This window comes from Triturus cristatus, chromosome 3_2 (genome assembly GCF_964204655.1).
Source record: "Triturus cristatus chromosome 3_2, aTriCri1.1, whole genome shotgun sequence".
NCBI lineage: Eukaryota > Metazoa > Chordata > Amphibia > Caudata > Salamandridae > Triturus > Triturus cristatus.
In genome coordinates, this window is record NC_140584.1 from 136,434,019 (window position 1) to 136,454,003 (window position 19,985).

Here is a 19,985-nt window from a genome sequence, read left to right on the forward strand (position 1 = left end):
CTCTGTGTGCAGCATAATGCAGCATACATGGAAAGAGCAAAAACGAGGATAAACCAATAATTTTTCCTCGTATTGCCATTCTAAGAACAAGTATTCCCTGGCCTTAGTTTTTCGCGCTGCTCCATCCTTGTACTATAGGGCACGTCAAAAAGCAATGGGTGTTGCAGCAGAATTCTCACTTCAACACTCATTGTATGCTCCTTTCACGCTAAGTGAAGCGTGAAAAGGGGTCTTATTTAAAAGACAGGGTCAAGCCACGTGAACTGGCGTAACCCAGCCTTGTAAATAAGGAGAAGGGGATATCCCCATCAAAACATCACTAAAAGTGAAGTTCTGATGGCGATATACCCGTGTAAATATGTCCCTTTTGTCTCTTTAAAGCTCATCTTCCGGGAGCTGTCAGTTTGTAAAAAAATCTGGTGCATTGGGTATAAGGAGATCATTTGCAAGGGGAGGCCCGACATTTCGACTGTCTATACAGAGTTTAATCCGGCAGTGCATAATACCACTTCAGCTATGAGTCTGAGTGCTTCTATGCTGTTAGGTGTGGTGTAGTTCAACAAGCATGGCATTTTAGTGTTCAGGGGTGCCTGTCTGTGTGTGTAGGCTACATAGATGAGTACTGTTGTTGGCTCTAGTTGTGCTCTCTGTCTGGGTAAGGTTACTTCTCTCTGTGATGCCTGTTTGGGCATGGGTGCCTCGAGATTTACCGTACCTCTCTGTGGAATCCTTGTGTGAATACATGCTTCTGTAATTTGTATCTGTGTGTAGATTTGCATGTATAAGTGGTGGCTTTATGTGCTTTTTCTCCTTAAAGTTTAGTATTGCTGTGCGCATTTCAAAGTTTGCTTTCAACATTGCACACAATACACAGGAATCTCACACTTCCTCTTTATATCTTAAAGTACTCATGTTACTACCCATTTAAGTTAGAGAACCAATCGTTTGGAAACATATCACCCGCTATTATCAAATCAAAATATTATGATCCAGGCTTTCTGGAGCTAGTCACTTAAATTAACGGGGACATTTCACAGAAACCTTGTTTTAAATACGTCTGCATAAAGCTCAAATTCAGAATTCATTAATAAGTGATACAAATGTGATTCAGTCTATCTGTTTTACATTTTGTGCACTTCACAATGTATGAGATTCATTTTTCTAGAATACTAGCTGATTTTTTTATCTTGAAAAGCAGCTGGTAAATCATTGAGCTAAAAATTATATTGGGCACATGCATAAAGCATAGTACTTGATATAATGTACACATTTAGAGGGCTAGATTAGTCCACACACCAAATAGTAAGATCCAATAAAAGTTTCCGAATGACCAATAAATATGCAACTAATGCCCAATGAAAATCATTATATGGAAATTGCTACTTTCATGTACATTGTAAAAAATTCTGAAGCGGTCAAGAAGGCCACCCTCCTATAAAACGATGATAAAACGGGTTTTAAATCTCAGGCCAGTCAAACCCTCATGCGCAGTGAAGCTCTCTCCAGCCCCAGCTGTGCCCAGAAGCAGGAAGATCGTGATGCGATGAGAGACGGCGGCATTAAGGTAAGTTTACTAATTTTTGTTTTTTATCCCTGTACCCCTCCCTCACCTCCCTCTCTCCTGCGGCTCACCACTTTGGCAAGGGACGGGCCGCTACTGGTCCCAGGTCCCCCTTGTCCTCATCCCATTCATCACTAATGAGGTTTTTCTACATCACAAGTGAAAAAAACCAGGCAGAATGCTACATATACGTCTCTCCCATATATCTGTAGCCTATAAAGGCTATACTTACCCATCATTCCACCTGTTTTTTCTGTCTCGCAGAACATGGATGAGTGAAAGGCATACTCTGTTGGGATTGGCCCACCAACAAGTTCAATGGATTCTTGGACTCCAGGTCAGCTTAGCTGGCCTTGGAAATGTCAGGTGTCTCTTCTCCACTGCTGGGCTCTGCAGGAAGGGCAGAGGAAATGGTCGGCGAAGATCTGGGGATGCTGAGCATCTTGCAAATCAGCTTTTTGTGACATGGTATACAATTGCTTCCTATGGTTCCCACGCATGAGCGAGGATTCGAAGGTCATAAATGTGTGATGATGAGCTAGTCTAGACTCCGAGTTCGAAGAAGGAGTCTTAAAGTGGCAAATCCAAGTAATTCCACATAGCGGTTTTTGTTACCTGTGGAATAGTGAAATTATGAGGAAGTGTATAAAAGGAGGCGGAATGTGTCCTCCTCTTCTAATACCTCTTTTTCCTCTCCTGTAAGGCGTCGATCTGGGAGATCTGATGAGTGGCTGAATCACTTAATTAGAGAGACCTTGATGGAATTATCTCCTGTGGAAAAGATGCGGCAGGAGTCTTTTTGAGCCTGTTCTTCTGGGACCTCGGGTTCAGAAGAGGTGGTTTCTGGGCCAGAAGAACAAAAAGGTAAATGCATAGGGAAGAAGATTTTGCCTGAACTGTTGACACATGTTAAAGACAACATGGGTTTCCAAGAGGAGGTGATGCCTGCGACCTCATCTTCTGGATTACTATGGCAAATCCAGAGTGTCTCAGAGTTGAATTTTTCCAGAACCTCCTTGTATATATACATTTACCTGATTCTGTGCCTATTCATTCTTTTGTGGCCAGTTTGGTGGGCAGGACCTAGATGACGGAAGATGCAATTATTAAAGACATAGGGGCAGATTTATGTTGCACTTGCGCCTCATTTACGCTGCCGTTGCATCACTTTTGTGACGCAGCAGCGGCGCAAATCCTGCGCCATGGTGCGGGGTATTTACAAACGTGACACATCTCCCAGATGCGTCACGTTGTAAAGCCCTGCGCCACATGTAGGCGTTCCAGGGCAGGTGGGGGCGTTCCGGCGCAGGAACGCCTCCTAAAAGTGGCTGAGTGAAATCTACAAGATTTCACTCAGTCACTTTTAGGCCCATGCTGCGTCAAAACCCTGCGCCTGCTTGAAGCAGGCGTAAGGATTGACGCAGCATTGTACAGATAGGGCCCCCCAGATCATTGCTGGAGCTGCGTCGCGCTTGCGACGCAACTCCAGCAATGCGCCACTTTTCGGCACAGATGCGTCACGCATCTGTGCCGTTTTTGCCCCATGGTGCGCCGCATTATAAATGCGGCGCATCCATGGTGGCGCAGCTGTGGCGCAAAATGACCGGCGCATCCCTGCTGATATGCAGGGATGCGCCAGTCGTCATAAATCTGCCCCATAATGTATATAAAGGTGAATTCTGCCCTCAGAAAGGTTTATTCTGGTTCTCGCTTGGAGCTGAGAGCAGGGATTTATGGTTCTTATGTTTCTCAGTCCTTGCTGGCTGACATCAAAAAATTGTTCAATGCAGTAGATGAGTCTTCTGACTGCTCCACTTGCTGGATCATATTGAGAAACAAGTGGAATTTGTGTTGCACATTGTTTTCGATGTTGTATGTGCTTCTGCTTTGACTGGGGGTGCTTGTATCGCGGCTAGCCGTAACCGGGTTCTGAAAGATTAGCACACCTATGCTGCCCAAAAATCCTCTGCTTTAAGTATGCCTTTTCAGGGATCGCAGCTGTTTGGCTCAGAGTTAGAGGAAAAACTCCATAAGTTAGTCAAAGAGAAGAAGCACTTCTCATCTTTGAAGCAGTCTGCCTCAGGCAAGGTGAATATCCAGATGCGCCCCTTCTTTGATCAAACCGCTTGGCTGAAAATTCTATCCTAAGAAGGGGGGACAGAAGAAGCCTCAGTCCCCCCCTAAATGTTCCTGACTATATGAACCTTTCTTCAGGATTTTCAGTTGGAGGCAGACTTCTTCACTTCAGTGCAGCATGGGAGGCCTCTACCCTCGACAAATGGGTTCTCTGCACCACCAAGGAAGAATACAGGTTTGAGCTTGTAACTTCCACCTCGGATTCCGGAGTAAGGCTGACTCCATTGCCTAGGCTGAAGAAGAGGCAACAAGCTCTGGCTCAAGGGGTGGAGTCTCTGCTACTGCAACAAGTGATAGTACAGGTGCCTCTTGCCGAAAGGGGTTAAGGGTGTTACTCAATTGTTTTTCTGGTGAAGAAGTTTTTGGGAGGATTTCGGATGATCCTGAACCTGATATCTCTGAACAAGTTTATGCAGGCAGCGCCCTTCAAAATAGAGACTTTACAGCGGGTGATTCCTCTACTCATCAGCAACGATTTCATGTGTACTCTGAATCTCCAGAACACTTATTACCATGTTCCCATTCATCCCCTCGATTAGAAGTACCTGCAGATTTGTATTCAGAACCAACATTTCCAATTTTGAGTCCTGCAGCTCGGCCTCAAGAGGGATCCGTGAGTCTTCTCGACGGTGCTGGTTCCCCTCTTTGCCTTGTTCCACCTTCAGGGCACTTGCATCTACCAATATCTGGACAACTGGCTACTCCATGCTCCATCCCAGTCCCAGTCATGTCAGGAGCTTGAGGTGAGATACGCTAGCGCGGGTGAGGTTTGCAGAAGTTCTGTGGTGCGTTACAGAAGTACACTTGAAAGTTGTCGTGAATATATTTATGTCCGGTGCTTTGAGGTGGAGAGATCACCCACTCCCCAGTTGGACAATCAAAATCACCCAGTTTGTACTAAAAATTGGTTTCCCTAGCACATGGTAATGTCAACATGTATTACATAAATAACAGATATCAACAATTCTTGTCCTTCTGTGTATTTGTTAGGTTTATTCTCATATGTTCTTGTTTAGTTCTTTTTTTTTGCCGGTTGTAATTCCGTCCCGATTACCCCAAATAGTTCCGTGTCTTTTTCTCCCCCAATCGTATCTGTATTAGCCCTTATTATTTGTTGTCATCCGTTTTACCGATAATACAGATTTTATTGGGAGAGAAAAACTATTGAAGACAAGGAATTATTTGGGGGAACCGGGATGGAATTACAACCGGTTAAAAGATAATGTTAAACATACCAACGAAATAGCCCTGAGGAAGTCGCGGCCACTTTCCATGGGCGACAAAACACGTGTTGGCTAAAAAAAGGCTGAAAAAAGAAATAAGCAAGAACATATGAGAATAAACCTAACAAATACAAAGAAGGACAAGAATTGTTGATATTTATTATTTATGTAATACATGTTAACATTGGTGTGTGCTGGGGAAACCAATATTTTGTGCAAAGAATTCAGGAGCTCGAGGTGGTTTACCAGGGAGTCCAGAGGCATGGGTTACTCCACAATATGAAGAAGTGCAGGATGGACCCATTGCGGGATATGATTGTCATTGGGGCCAGGTTTCGAAACAATCTCAACACGGTCTTCCTTCCAGAATCCAAGATGGAGGTCTTGCAGTCCCTACCTCTCCACGTATCCAACAGCCAGTTGATTCTAGTGAAGTGTTGATTGAAACTCATGGGTCATATGGCAGAAGCCATAGTCACAATTCCATGGACTAGGTCCCAATATGTGACCCTTTTGGACTCAACTGCATGCTTGGTGGCGCTCTGCTTCGGGGGACTGCAAGGTGCAGGTTCCAGAGTCACAAGACATTTGACAGGATTTGGTGGATGGATTCCTCATATCTGGAAAAGGGTGTTTTTCTTTAACCCAACCTCTTCCGAAAAAGTTGACAACGGAGGCCTTCTCGTTTGGTTGGTGGTCTACACTGAGGGGCAATCACTTTAAGCCAGATGGTCCCTCCAAGTGTTTCAGGCTCTCTTGGACTTTCAACAGGATCTGGAGGATTGCAATGTGATGGTCCAGCTGGACAATATGTTGGCAATGCCATATCTCACCAACCAGGGGGGATCCAGGTCCCTTTCTTTGAATCAGGTTGCAGCCTAATGGTTGCGGTGGGTAAAGTATCACCTGGGGTCCCTTTATGCAGTACACATCACAGGAGTGGAGAGCGTGGAGGCAGATTCCCTCAGCAAGGAATTTCCCTCCTCAGAGAAAATGTCCTAACCAAAAGTGATTTTCACCATATTTGTACCAGGTTTTTGGAAAACAAGTCTGGATCTGGATTTGTGGATATTTCCATAATGATTTATATAGGGGATGAAATACTCCCTGCCGCACATGATCATGCTATTGCAAATCATCAAAGAGTTCCAAGACCAAACAGAGGAACTAGGCCAATGACCAAGTTCCTTTATAAGGTTATGAAACTTTCAGGTGACTTGCAATATTCTTATCATATGGAGCAGTGGGTACTTTATCCTTTATAATACATGGATACACCATCACGTTTCCCACAAACAACTTAGATCCTTTTTGGATAGCTTTTATGTATTAAAGAAAATGACAGGTTTGCAAAGTTGAAGAATGAAAATAGAATCCCTAGTGCTAGAATAAACACATAAAGAAGCTGTTCGATAGTAGTTACTAAAAGACAATAAAAACAGTTTAATAAAAGTTGCTTTAAAAAAAAAAAGATGCAGAAGCTTGGAAAGTGGAGAAACATGCAGAAAGGTTCTAACTTTTCTATAATTCCTTATAGAGTGCAAAAATAAAATAAATATGCTGCCATAAATATCTTCTTTCTTCTTGTTATTGTGGAATTGAAAAAAGAAAAGACACTCCATGACCAGAGCTGACCTTTACCCTCGGTTACTAGCTCGGTATCAGGCATTGTGACATCAGAGCTCAACTGTAATAAGCTATTCTATTCAATTGTCATCAAGGATCCAGTCAACGAGGGCTTGATATTCAATGTTCTTACTTGGGGATCCGTTGAGCAGTCAGGGTGATGCGTTGGTTCTGAGTAGCTTAATGGCTGTGATGCAAAGTCTGTAGATGATGTCGAGGGTGCCGTTGATGAGGGATGTTAGGCCCTGCGATGAGGATGTGTGGCCCAGCTGTGGTTCCAATGCGGTGACAAGCTGTGGTGGGATGCTGGTCTTTGGGGTGGACCTAGTACACGGGGTAGCGGCAAACCGTCACATATATATATATATATTCAGTGAAAAAACCATAGGTTTCACACATGTTATAGTTAGCTGGACATTTTACTGATAAAAAACCAATGAAATTCCCCCGTTATAGTTAGTGCAGGCAACTATAACTCACGCGACCGCAATCCTCTGCTGATGCTAATACTGTATTTAGACACTTATTTGCCCATGTCTTCTTCCATTAAATTTTAGCTATACATATATTACAAATATTTTTTTTTCATAAAGACACATATGTCATCAGCAGAGGATTGCGGTCGCGTGAGTTATAGTTGCCTGCACTAACTATAACGGGGGAATTTCATTGGTTTTTTATCAGTAAAATGTCCAGCTAACTATAACATGTGTGAAACCTATGGTTTTTTCACTGAATTTGCAAGGTTTTTTAAATGCTAATTCCTAACTATAACGTGTGTGAAACCCATGGTTTTTTCAGTGAATTTGCAAGGTTTTTTAAATGCCAATTTTTTTTTGTGTTTTTTTGTAAACCTATGTATAAAATAATATATGTACTATATCCTGCATTATTGAAAGTTTTTTTTTTTTGTTGCTTTTTTTTCCGTGCGCGTACGGTAAGCTGACGCTACGCGCTCCGCACGTCATAAGTACAGCGCGCTTACGTGATATGTGCGCGACGTACGCGTACACGCGGAAGCAACGTCGCGGTTACGCAGGGGCGTGTAATGCGCATGCGCGAGTGCGTCTTACGTACGCGCTCCGTAAGCGCTCCGTAAGCGTCACGTTCGCGCATGCGCACTTGTTTCCGAGCGCGTACCGTAAGTTTACGGAGCGCGCACGGTAGGTCATGTGATCCACAAAGAACACTTTTCATTGGTTGAAATTACTTTCAGTTCCAGAAACTTCCCACAACACACCCATTCCCCTCATTACTGCTTGAAAGAACACTTTTCATTGGTTGAAACTACTTTCAGTTCCAGAAACTTCCCACACCACACCCATTCCCCTCATTACTGCTTGTGATTCTCTAGGAGCAGGAGCTGAATTGTCTTTGGGATACAATGGCAGAACAGCAGACCTCTTCTGAGAGTGAGGCTAGCAGCACCACCATCATCCAGAGTAGGAGGAAACAGAAGAATTATTTTGTGTGGGAGTATTTTACTTTTCCAGAGGGGGAGAAAAAGGTCAATGCTCCACTGGTCACTTGCACACTTTGTGACCGTGTTTTATCAAGAGGAAATCCTAGGAAAAAGTATTCCTTTGGAAATCACTCTATGATGAGACACCTTAGGGATAGACATCCCAGGACCTTTGCTCGACATACTGGAGAAAACTCTTCAGTAAGTCACCAGAGCCCAGCCTCAGAAGCTCAGCCGAGTACATCATCGGCAGCTCAGCTGAGCCCTTCCTCTGAGGTGGGAGCATCACCTTCTTCTGCTCCTCTGGATGTTAACCCTCGATTTGGGAGGGTTGCAATGAGGTGTACAACGTGTTGTGGTCTTATTGTTTTTGGGGAGACCAGTGTTTCCCTTATTAACAATAAGATAGACCAGCACGTTTGTAGACGCTCATAATATTCCCATTCTTTCTTTCCTCCATCCCTCTATGAACCCAACGGCTCTTTTAAGAGCCAACCTTACCTCACAATTTTTTTTTTTTTTTTAAGCTTTCCTTTTTGAATTTTTTTTTTACCGTGCGCGTACGGTACGCGTAATTCCGCGAATTTCGCGGAATTTCTCCGTTTACGCCGTGCGCGTACGCTGCGCGCATTCGGCGTTTAAAAAAAAAAAAAATTTAATTCATTTTTTGCCCTTGGGGGTCCTTCTAAGACCCCCTGACAAAGGCTAGGGGGTCAGGAACTGTCCAGCCTGCCCCCTTTTCACGTTATCCACCTTTGTTTTACACCCCCTCAGACTGCGAGAGACAAAATGGCGGCCGACACTTCCTGATTTCGACCGATTCGAATGTTTACTAAGATCTAACAACCAATCAGAATCGCGCTCGCGCACGGCACCGTGCGCGTACGGTAAGCTTACGGTAAGCGCACGGAGCGCGCCTATAGATATATATATTGATTTAAATGCTATTTTCTCAGGACCTACTGAACAGATTTACACCAGACCTACAAAAGGCACTTCCTTGACCTGAGGACTACCTCTCTGCCAAATTTCAATAATTCTATTCAGCCGTTCGGTCTGTAGCTGTGTCTAAAGGTCCTATGGAAAAATGCATGGGAAAAACGCGTTTTGGGACCCCCCTTTTTTCTCAGCCCCCGCTTGACGAATCCCCCCGACACTTTCAGGGTAGGAGCGGAGCATAGCGCCCCACCTATTTTGAAAATTTCGCGAGGATTCGTCGACCGGCGCCAAAGTTATTCCAAATAGAATGTTGCGGATTTCCTATGGAAACGTGGTCCTAACTATAACTATCTACTGGCGACCGCCAGTAGATAATATATATATATATATAACAAAGAAGTGCCAAGCCCGGTTTAAAGTTGCACAGGTATTTCATTTTGCTGCAAACTTAACCCTACGCGTTTCAGCTTGCGCCTTGTTCACAGGTGGATGACATTAAAATCATGTGCAAGTGCTCAATAACAGTCATGTGACTTTCCAAGGCACTACGAATTCCAAAATGCAACAGTGTGACTTTTTGAACAGCAACGGCAGGAATTATAATTTCTTTCGACCAAAATAGTCTTAAACATTGCCTGCTGCTGTCATATCCTTCTTGGCAAACAAAGTAAATACGATGTCTGTAGTGCACAATGTCCCAAATGCAGCATAGTTAACGAAAATACCTGACATTTCAAACTGTCCAAGAGAGGTGTAACCCCTCTTATCTCCCTTTCATCACTCATGCCAGAAATTCCTTGGAGCTCTGTTGGTCTGGCAATGAGCAAAGCGGGTCATGCCCTCTTAATCAGCAGCACGGTAACAGTGAAATCTCCATAAAGGGGCCCCCGACCCTGCAGGGCGGCTCCAGCGATCAACGGAGATGGAGGACTCCGTCATTCAAATACAACAAAGAAGTGCCAAGCCCGGTTTAAAGTTGCACAGGTATTTATTTCATTTTGCTGCAAACTTAACCCTACGCGTTTCAGCTTGCGCCTTGTTCACAGGTGGATGACATTAAAATCATGTGCAAGTGCTCAATAACAGTCATGTGACTTTCCAAGGCACTACGAATTCCAAGATGCAACAGTGTGACTTTTTGAACAGCAACGGCAGGAATTATAATTTCTTTCGACCAAAATAGTCTTAAACATTGCCTGCTGCTGTCATATCCTTCTTGGCAAACAAAGTAAATACGATGTCTGTAGTGCACAATGTCCCAAATGCAGCATAGTTAACGAAAATACCTGACATTTCAAACTGTCCAAGAGAGGTGTAACCCCTCTTATCTCCCTTTCATCACTCATGCCAGAAATTCCTTGGAGCTCCGTTGGTCTGGCAATGAGCAAAGCGGGTCATGCCCTCTTAATCAGCAGCACGGTAACAGTGAAATCTCCATAAAGGGGGCCCCCGACCCTGCAGGGCGGCTCCAGCGATCAACGGAGATGGAGGACTCCGTCATTCAAATACAGCAAAGAAGTGCCAAGCCCGGTTTAAAGTTGCACAGGTATTTATTTCATTTTGCTGCAAACTTAACCCTACGCGTTTCAGCTTGCGCCTTGTTCACAGGTGGATGACATTAAAATCATGTGCAAGTGCTCAATAACAGTCATGTGACTTTCCAAGGCACTACGAATTCCAAAATGCAACAGTGTGACTTTTTGAACAGCAACGGAAGGAATTATAATTTCTTTCGACCAAAATAGTCTTAAACATTGCCTGCTGCTGTCATATCCTTCTTGGCAAACAAAGTAAATACGATGTCTGTAGTGCACAATGTCCCAAATGCAGCATAGTTAACGAAAATACCTGACATTTCAAACTGTCCAAGAGAGGTGTAACCCCTCTTATCTCCCTTTCATCACTCATGCCAGAAATTCCTTGGAGCTCCGTTGGTCTGGCAATGAGCAAAGCGGGTCATGCCCTCTTAATCAGCAGCACGGTAACAGTGAAATCTCCATAAAGGGGGCCCCCGACCCTGCAGGGCGGCTCCAGCGATCAACGGAGATGGAGGACTCCGTCATTCAAATACAACAAAGAAGTGCCAAGCCCGGTTTAAAGTTGCACAGGTATTTATTTCATTTTGCTGCAAACTTAACCCTACGCGTTTCAGCTTGCGCCTTGTTCACAGGTGGATGACATTAAAATCATGTGCAAGTGCTCAATAACAGTCATGTGACTTTCCAAGGCACTACGAATTCCAAGATGCAACAGTGTGACTTTTTGAACAGCAACGGCAGGAATTATAATTTCTTTCGACCAAAATAGTCTTAAACATTGCCTGCTGCTGTCATATCCTTCTTGGCAAACAAAGTAAATACGATGTCTGTAGTGCACAATGTCCCAAATGCAGCATAGTTAACGAAAATACCTGACATTTCAAACTGTCCAAGAGAGGTGTAACCCCTCTTATCTCCCTTTCATCACTCATGCCAGAAATTCCTTGGAGCTCCGTTGGTCTGGCAATGAGCAAAGCGGGTCATGCCCTCTTAATCAGCAGCACGGTAACAGTGAAATCTCCATAAAGGGGGCCCCCGACCCTGCAGGGCGGCTCCAGCGATCAACGGAGATGGAGGACTCCGTCATTCAAATACAACAAAGAAGTGCCAAGCCCGGTTTAAAGTTGCACAGGTATTTATTTCATTTTGCTGCAAACTTAACCCTACGCGTTTCAGCTTGCGCCTTGTTCACAGGTGGATGACATTAAAATCATGTGCAAGTGCTCAATAACAGTCATGTGACTTTCCAAGGCACTACAAATTCCAAGATGCAACAGTGTGACTTATATATGCATTTATTACGCGCACATTTACTCGAGAGTATCCCGGCGCAAATCTATAAAGGTACTGTACTCATCATCAAACAAAAAGATAGGTTTTCAGTTTTTTCCCAAACACCCCCAAATCCTGGATGGTATGCAGACTCAGCGGAAGTTTGTTCCAGGCAGTGGCTGCCTTCACTGTGAAAGAGCCACCCCCGGTCCTCTGTCGCTTAAAAGGAGGAACATGAACAAGATACAAAGACGCAGAGCGCAATGCCCGCCCAGGTACATAAAAAGCGATCCGCTTTTGAAGATATATAGGCCCACGACCATGGAGAGCCCGGTGGGCCAGGATCAGTAGCTTAAATTTAACTCTAGCGGCTACTGGTAGCCAATGGTACAAACGAAGCTGGCTCTGCACACTGTCCCTAGAGGACAGCCCAGATAGCAGCAGTATTCTGGACTACCTGTAGTTTCTTTAACAGATAACCCGGAATGCCAGAGAAAAGGGCATTAGCACTTCTGGGTTGTGCTTATCAACAGAAGAGATGCTTCTGTTCTGCTGGATCCGCTGAGGCTTGCCAGCCCACATACTCACTAGGGGTAAGTGTCTCTGCCCCATCTTCTCTGCTTCTAGCACTGTACTCCCTGATACATCTTCTTAATTCCTTTTTCTTTCTCCCTCATGACTCTAGAACCCGGCTGGGTCTCTCTGTGAGTATTTCCTTTATCTTAATTGCATGCTCACCCACGGTTGGCACATTTTCAGCTGAGCAATTGAACAATCAGGTACCTTGCCTGGCCGACTGTACTCATAACATCTTGCATTTGTACCGGTAAATGGGCCAATTGCTAACTCCCCTTTTTAAACATTCCTTGATAGATGTCCCTTCAACTGTAGGTCCTGATGAGACCCTAGAATCGAGACAGGGTCGAAACGCTGTCGACAGTTACGATGAAAGCGAACCACTGATTCAGCACTTTTGATTGTATATAGTGACTGTAGATATTGTATATAAACTCAGGAATGGTCGCTTTCTACAGAAAGAATCTTTGAAACCTTGTAAATATTATCATACACTGTGTCAAGTTGTTTTAGGTTCATTTAGCACTTGGGACACTTTGCACAATTGCCTACTGTAATGTAATTATTGACTAATACACATTTTCATGTTTAAAAAGATCATTGGTGTATGTGGTCTTTCTCTCTCTCTGACATCCACCTAACCCTTTCCATTGCCATTGTGCGGTTCCATTATCTATATTTATGTATACCATTCCACAGGTACCATTGTTTTTGTGTATAGCGATATTACCCTGGTTCCTTAGTGAATAGATTTCCCTTGTTTCCTATTTTCGAGGATCCGCTGAGGCTGGCAGGGCACCTTAGGCCTACTTCCAAGGGTCCAGGACTGGGGTGGCACAACTTGGCAGGGTAGACTCAAAGATGGTACAGTCCAGGTGCAGGTGCAAGATTGTTGGGAGCCTATTTTGTCCCTGAGGCTTCATATCAGGAGTCAGCTGGACCTTGGAGTCTCTCTGGGCTCTGGGTTTAAGAGATGCAGTCCAGTCTTCTCATCAAGGCTTGAGGGCCACAGGCAGAAGGTCACCACAGCAAGGCAGCAGCACAGCAAGGTACTAATCAGCAGGGTAGCAGTCTGGCAGAGTAGCAGCCCTTCACCACTCAGTAGTCCTCCTTCCTGATAGAGTATCCACAGGTCCAGAAGTTTACTGAAGATTTGGTGTCAGAGTTCCCCTTTTTTACCCTGGTGTCCTGGTTCTGGAAGGTGGGAGACGCTTCTAGACAGTGTCTTTGAAGTGCATGGAATCTCCTGCCTCCCCTGCCCTGGCTCGAAGCTGGCTGCAGTAACAATGTGGGGTCCAACAACCCTTTGTGTGAAGGAAGAACATAGGCCATTCAGTTGTAAGTGGGGCTGTGCTCAGCTCCACCCTCTCCCATCCTGACAACAGATGGCCCATTTAGGTACACCTATTCCGTCTATTAGGGAAAAGTTTAACTTCCGGTTACACCCAGTCATGTGACTCTTGACCGGCTACAGACACAAAAGTACTAAGGGCAGGAAAATGCCAACTTACTAAAAGTGGCATTTTCAAACAAGTAATGAAAACCCAACTTTACCATTAAAGAGTGTTTATCATCATTACAATTTCATAGACACCAAACATGAACGGTTTACCTCTTCCTATTTGGAAATTGGAAATAAAGTAACTCCAATGTCATCGTAAGGGAGAGGTAGTGAAAAACTAATTTAAGAGATTTTAAATCCAAGGAATATTTAAAAGTGCATGTTCCACTTTTCTAATGCATTGCACCCTGCCCTCTGGGCTGTCCAGAGCCTACCCCAAGCATGACTTATATGTATTAAAAAGGAAAAAGTAAGGTTTGGGACTGGCAAAGGTCAATATGGAAGTTTAAAACTGCACACAAAGGCTCTGCAATGGCAGGCCTGAGACATGCTTACCAGGCTACTTGAGTGGGTGGCACAACCAGTGCTGCAGAACCACTAGTAGCATTTAATGTACAGGCCTTGGGTAAATGCAGTACCACCTTTCTAGTGACTAACAAGGGCATCCTATGGGAGTTGCTGTGGGTTTTCGCATGCTATATGCATGGGTTTTGACAATTTCCCAAATTTACAAGGATCTGTAAACGTGGGAATGTGTAGAAGCTGTACTCCTCCCTAAGGGAGGCGTAACAAGGAGAAATAACTTCATTACTCCTCTTTTGTTCCTCTTTTTATGCGTGCTGTAGTTTGCAGCACACATAGAAAGAGGAAAATATCTCCGTTGATTGTTTTTGTGTGGGAAGGTGTCCCTTCCTGCACAAAAATAATCATGGCAACATTGCGTTGGAGCTAGGCACCAATTTGTGCAATGATGTAGATGGAAAGGAAAGGAATGTGCCGTATTTCGTTAATACAGCGCATTCCGGCCCTTTCCATTTGATGCAGAGCCGCAGAGCGCTGCCCATGCCAAACGGCAGTAAATGAGAAACCTTGTGAGTAAGAGTAGGTCAAGAATGAGACTGAGTGAGTCAGAGTGACAAAGAGTGAGGCAAAATGAGTGAGTATGAGTGAGTCATAGTGAGATTGAGTGAATCAGAATGAGTGGAACTAGAAGAGACGAGGTGTGAATGAGTGTGATTGATTTAATCTAAGTGGGAATGAGTGAGGCTCCGTGACTCAGGGAGATCGTGTGAGGCCGCAAGCATCAGAGTGCGTGAACATGTGTGCAAGTGAGGAAGGGACTAACGGAAAGTGACTGAGACTGAAAATGAGTGAGAAAGTAAAACTTAGTGAAAGCATGTGTGAGCGAAGCCCCCCCACCCCACCCACCGCGAATTCTCCAAACCCTCTGAGAAGAAGCCAGGACCGCACACTGCCACTGCAAATGACTTTATAACAGTAGGGTCACCTTTTTCCTTTACGGTCTCCTTTTACAAATTATTTTAGAATGGAAATGTGGAGCACTTAGTTCAGTTTCGGTGTATCAGGAATACAAATTCTAAAACACATCGGTTTGCTAAATGAGTGGAGAGAAAAGGAAACCTGTATCCGTGATGAAATGACTCGTTGGGTAAATTTACTCATGTAATCACAGATTTTCAGCATTCAAAAAAGAAGTTTTAAATATTGAAACAACTTGTTCTTGGTACTTCCTTACAACAGATACCAATCATACTTACACCAAGCTGCACAGGCAACTTTTCTGAGAGTACCATAAACGGAAATTTCAGCTCACTTAAGCGCGCGCATCCTCCATTTTTTCACCAAAGATGTTGTGGTTGGAGGGGTTTCCGACAGAGACACTTCCACAGTGACTGACTCTGGTGTGGTTCGGAGTAATAATGCTTTCCTTACAGTAATGCTCATGGTGTTGGTTGGGCTTGCAATGAGCCAGTCAAAGTGACTGCGTCATTGGTTTGAGTAGTCTGCCAGGTGCACTGCGGTGGGGTTTATCCAGCCTGTGTCAGCTGTGGTGGTGCTGCCTGGTGTTCTGCTGTCTTAGAGGACCTCATGGTGTTTGGCATGACAAGTGAACAATCTGAATGACACATTTGCAAGCATTTGCATGTGCGCTTGCGTGGTATGATACAATTTTGTGCTGCACACACATCTCTATATTGTATTCTTACATTTTGCATCATTTTGTGCCACGTGAGTGTCTGGGCTAATTTGTGTTCACTCTACCCCTTAGTAATTTAGTGAACGTGTGCACAAGTGCTTGTGGTACCTCATTGTGTCAGCGTTTCTCTATCCTGGGATTTCCTTAGCTGACTGAACCTCAAACTGGCACTGTTTCAACAGGTATGTTTGCTCTTTGTTTGCTCTAGCTCAGCGCTATTATATATTTTGTTGTGATGGCTCTGCTGACGTCACTCTTAACTTGTGCAAATTGCACATATAGTTAACAATCTGACCTTGGCATTGTGGAACGACGTAGGACACCTGTTAACACAAAGGGCATTTGGGTAACATCTACGTTAAATGCTACTTGTAGGTCCTTGGCTGCTTCGAAGCACCCATGTTGGACAGTTGATTTGGTGCATGGAAATTGTTCATAGTTTAGGCAAGGCAGAAATCGTTGGCTATCTCCCACACCAGCTAAACATCTCCATTTGCAAGGGTGATTTCAAAAATAGGTTTTTGAAACAGATCCCAGTTGTTACTTTTAACTGTCCTAACCACACCCTGGACCACTGAGGTCCTGCCAAGGGTCTCAGGTGCGACCAAAGCTTGCCCATTGCAACCCCAGGCACTGCTTTCGTGATCGCTAGCCTCAGAGGTGGCAAAGTCAGTGACAAGAACACAGGGGTGTCTCTGCATTGCTTATTTTCTGTCCATTTTCCATCCTATTAATGGTGAATAATATTAGTATGATAAAAAATGGAGCACAATTAGCTGAAGTGCGACCTTTGGTGGCAGCTGTGGTAAGTTAAAATGGTTTTAAATGTATGTTGTGTACAAGCTTGAGGGAGAGAGTGTGTTTATGTGAGAGAGAGAGCATGTGCATGTGTGAGCAGTTTTTCTGTATATGTAAGGATAGATGTGTAAGAGAAACTGAGTAAGAGATAAAGATAAGTAGTCACTGAGATTATTTGAGATTGAGAGAGTGAGAATGGGTGAGTGAGATTAGGAGTGAATGTGAATGAATAAGGATGATAAGGGGATGTGAGAGAGTATGAGGGACAATGATTGAGTGAGAGTGAGTGTGAGCAAGAAAATACGTTTGAGCAAGTCAGTGTGCGAATGTGATGTGATGCTTGCGAGTTTGACATTGACCATGGCATACTCAAGGTAACTATTGTCTTATAGGGACACCCAGGAGAAAACACTGGTAAAGGCATGCTTGCACCAATTCTTGGCATGACAGACTCCTGTGACAAAATACACTGGGGCTATTCTTGGCATACAGAGAAAGGGTAAAATACTGGTAGTGACATACTAGATGTAATTCATGGCCTAGAGGGCACCCTTGGAAAATATGGCATACTTTTACTTTTTATTGCCTGGAATACCGTACAAACAATTATCTCCACATTTGGCACACACACTATTTCACACTGTAAATATCAGATTATTTGCCCCAGAGCCGCGTCTCATCCTAATCCAAAAATTTTCAATATAGAATTTTCAATATGTGAACTCATTCGCAAGGTACTTATTCCCACAGATTTTCCACTCCTAGGGTATTGGGCAATAAAGTGACAGTGGAGAAACAATACCAAAAAGATATAGCCAGGCAGACAGCAGCCTGCTTAAAAAGGCATAGAACTGGCTGATAGCAGTGTAAAACACATGATCAACATTCTTAGACCTAGTGCCCTGACTTCTCATATTCACATACTCTCGATTTTTCTAAATCAATGTTTAAATAGCCCACAGTAAATGAGATAAATTGAACAATAAAGAGACAGTGCAATACCAATATCAGCATCTGACCAATCATTACTAAAGTGACCTGAGCCAGGCGGGACTTGAAGTGCCACCCCGTAAGTAAGTAACCAGAATAAAATGACTATGCAAAACATGGTACACTTTTAAGCAGTCTAGTAGCCCTTTCGTAGAAACAAAACATTCAAGAGCCAACATCCCCCAGTTAGCTAATACTTGGGAATTGCATCATTAAGTAATCCAGCATCCAGCCGGCAGGTAAAGTGCAAATGCAGTAAACATACATATCTAAAATATACAAAAAATTCAGTAAGTCTATACAAGGAATCTATGTCAGTTTTCAATCCCCCTGTATTTTGCATCTTCCCCAGAAAACAACCCCCAAATTCTTTTATAACAATGTAACTTATTCAAGTGGGCGAAATACCAATGTTCTCTTCCCTTATACTAATTTTCCTTATTTTCTTTAACCATTCCTCGAATGTAGGTTTCATTGGGGACTTCCAGTAACTGGTTGTCTTGCTTCATACTTCCAGAATACCACTCTCCCATACATACATTCAGGCTAGGGTAAAGTAAAACACCAAAAGTCAAGTAAAATAATGATAGTTGAACGTCATCACGGGCCTCATGTAGGTAGCGAAATACCGGTCGGTAACGGCCGATTTTCGGTAAATATGCCGTTACCGACCGGTATACAGACAAGTGAGATGTAGGAGTCCAAAAACCACTTTTCGGTAAATATGAGGCGGTAAATACCGATTCATAGTTACCGAATTCTAAAATACCGATTCATACTTACCGAATACATAATTAACGAATCGGTAAACATGAAGTGGTAAATATGAAGTGGTAAAAATTTAAAATGACATGTAGGAGCAGTCGGTAATTAAGAAATCCATTAAAATCGGTAATTAAGAGTCGGTAATTAACACGGACTAAAAGCAGGTGGTAACCATCAACAATGGATAAAAACAAACCCAAAATTCAACAGCGTGGACAACATGGCCGCTATGTACGTCATTGCAAGGCGCCTACGTCTACAGGCAGCAGGACTGAGGGTGTGGCGACGGGAGGAACAAATCTACAGACAGCGCATCACACTATTCCAGCTGACTGATGCAGAGATACATGAGAGGTACAGGCTACACCCCGAAACCATCATGGACTTAATCAGGGACCTACACCCACTCCTGGACCAGCCAGTTAGAAGGGCGCACGCCATACCCCCACATGTGCAGGTGCTCTGCAGCCTACATCTGTTGGCATCCGGCAGTTATCAGGTGGTGATAGCTGCGGTGGGTGGGGTATCCCAAAGTTGCCTGTCCCGTTTCTTCAGGAAGTTCCTGGATGCCATGATGCAGAGAATGCACCACTACATAAGCTTCCCGAACTCACAGGCTGCACTGCAGAAAACAAAAACTGACTTTTATCACATGGCACAGTTCCCCCATGTCCTCGGCTGTATTGATGGTACCCACATCCCAATCTGTCCACCAGCAGATACAGAGCACATCTACAGGAACAGGAAGTCCACCCACTCCATCAACGTGCAGGTGATCTGTGATGCAGGGAACATCATCACAGATATTGTTGCAAAGTTTCCTGGGAGCACCCACGACTCTTACATCTTCCAGAATAGTGGGATTTACACACGACTGAGTGCCGGAGAATTCGGAGAGGGATACCTGCTAGGTAAGTAACAGTGACGCCCCTTGAAACATGCAAACATAGTGTATAGAGGCATGTTACTGATGGTTCCCTTTCACCCATCCAGGCGACAGTGCATATGCATGCCGGTCATTCATCCTCACTCCCTACCTACACCCAGCTACCCAGAGTGAGAGAAGATCCAACGTGGCACACAAAACAACACGCAATGTGGTGGAGCGCACGTTTGGACTACTGAAGAGCAGGTTCCGCTGCCTGCACAAGAGCGGAGGCGCACGCCAGTACAAACCCATCACCTGCTGCAAGATCATTGCCACTTGTGCAATGCTGCACAACCTTGCCACGAAAAAAGGTACAGATGTGGAACTAACATATTTTGAGGACAACGAGGATGAGTCAGGCCAGCCAGAGGGCAACGCAGCTAGAGTGCCAACTGCAATCGATGGGAGAGAGAGACGGGCAGAGATCACATCCAACTATTTCTGAGTAAGTAAGGGGACACAGCGAGTTGTGAGCAGTCATGACGTAGTTTAATGTGGCACCACGCCATGAACACATGATCAGGCCAATCTGGCAATATATCATCTATACAAGGAGTATGTCCAGGGTTACGTCACCCATTGTGAAGTGGCTAGGCAGGGCGACATCAATG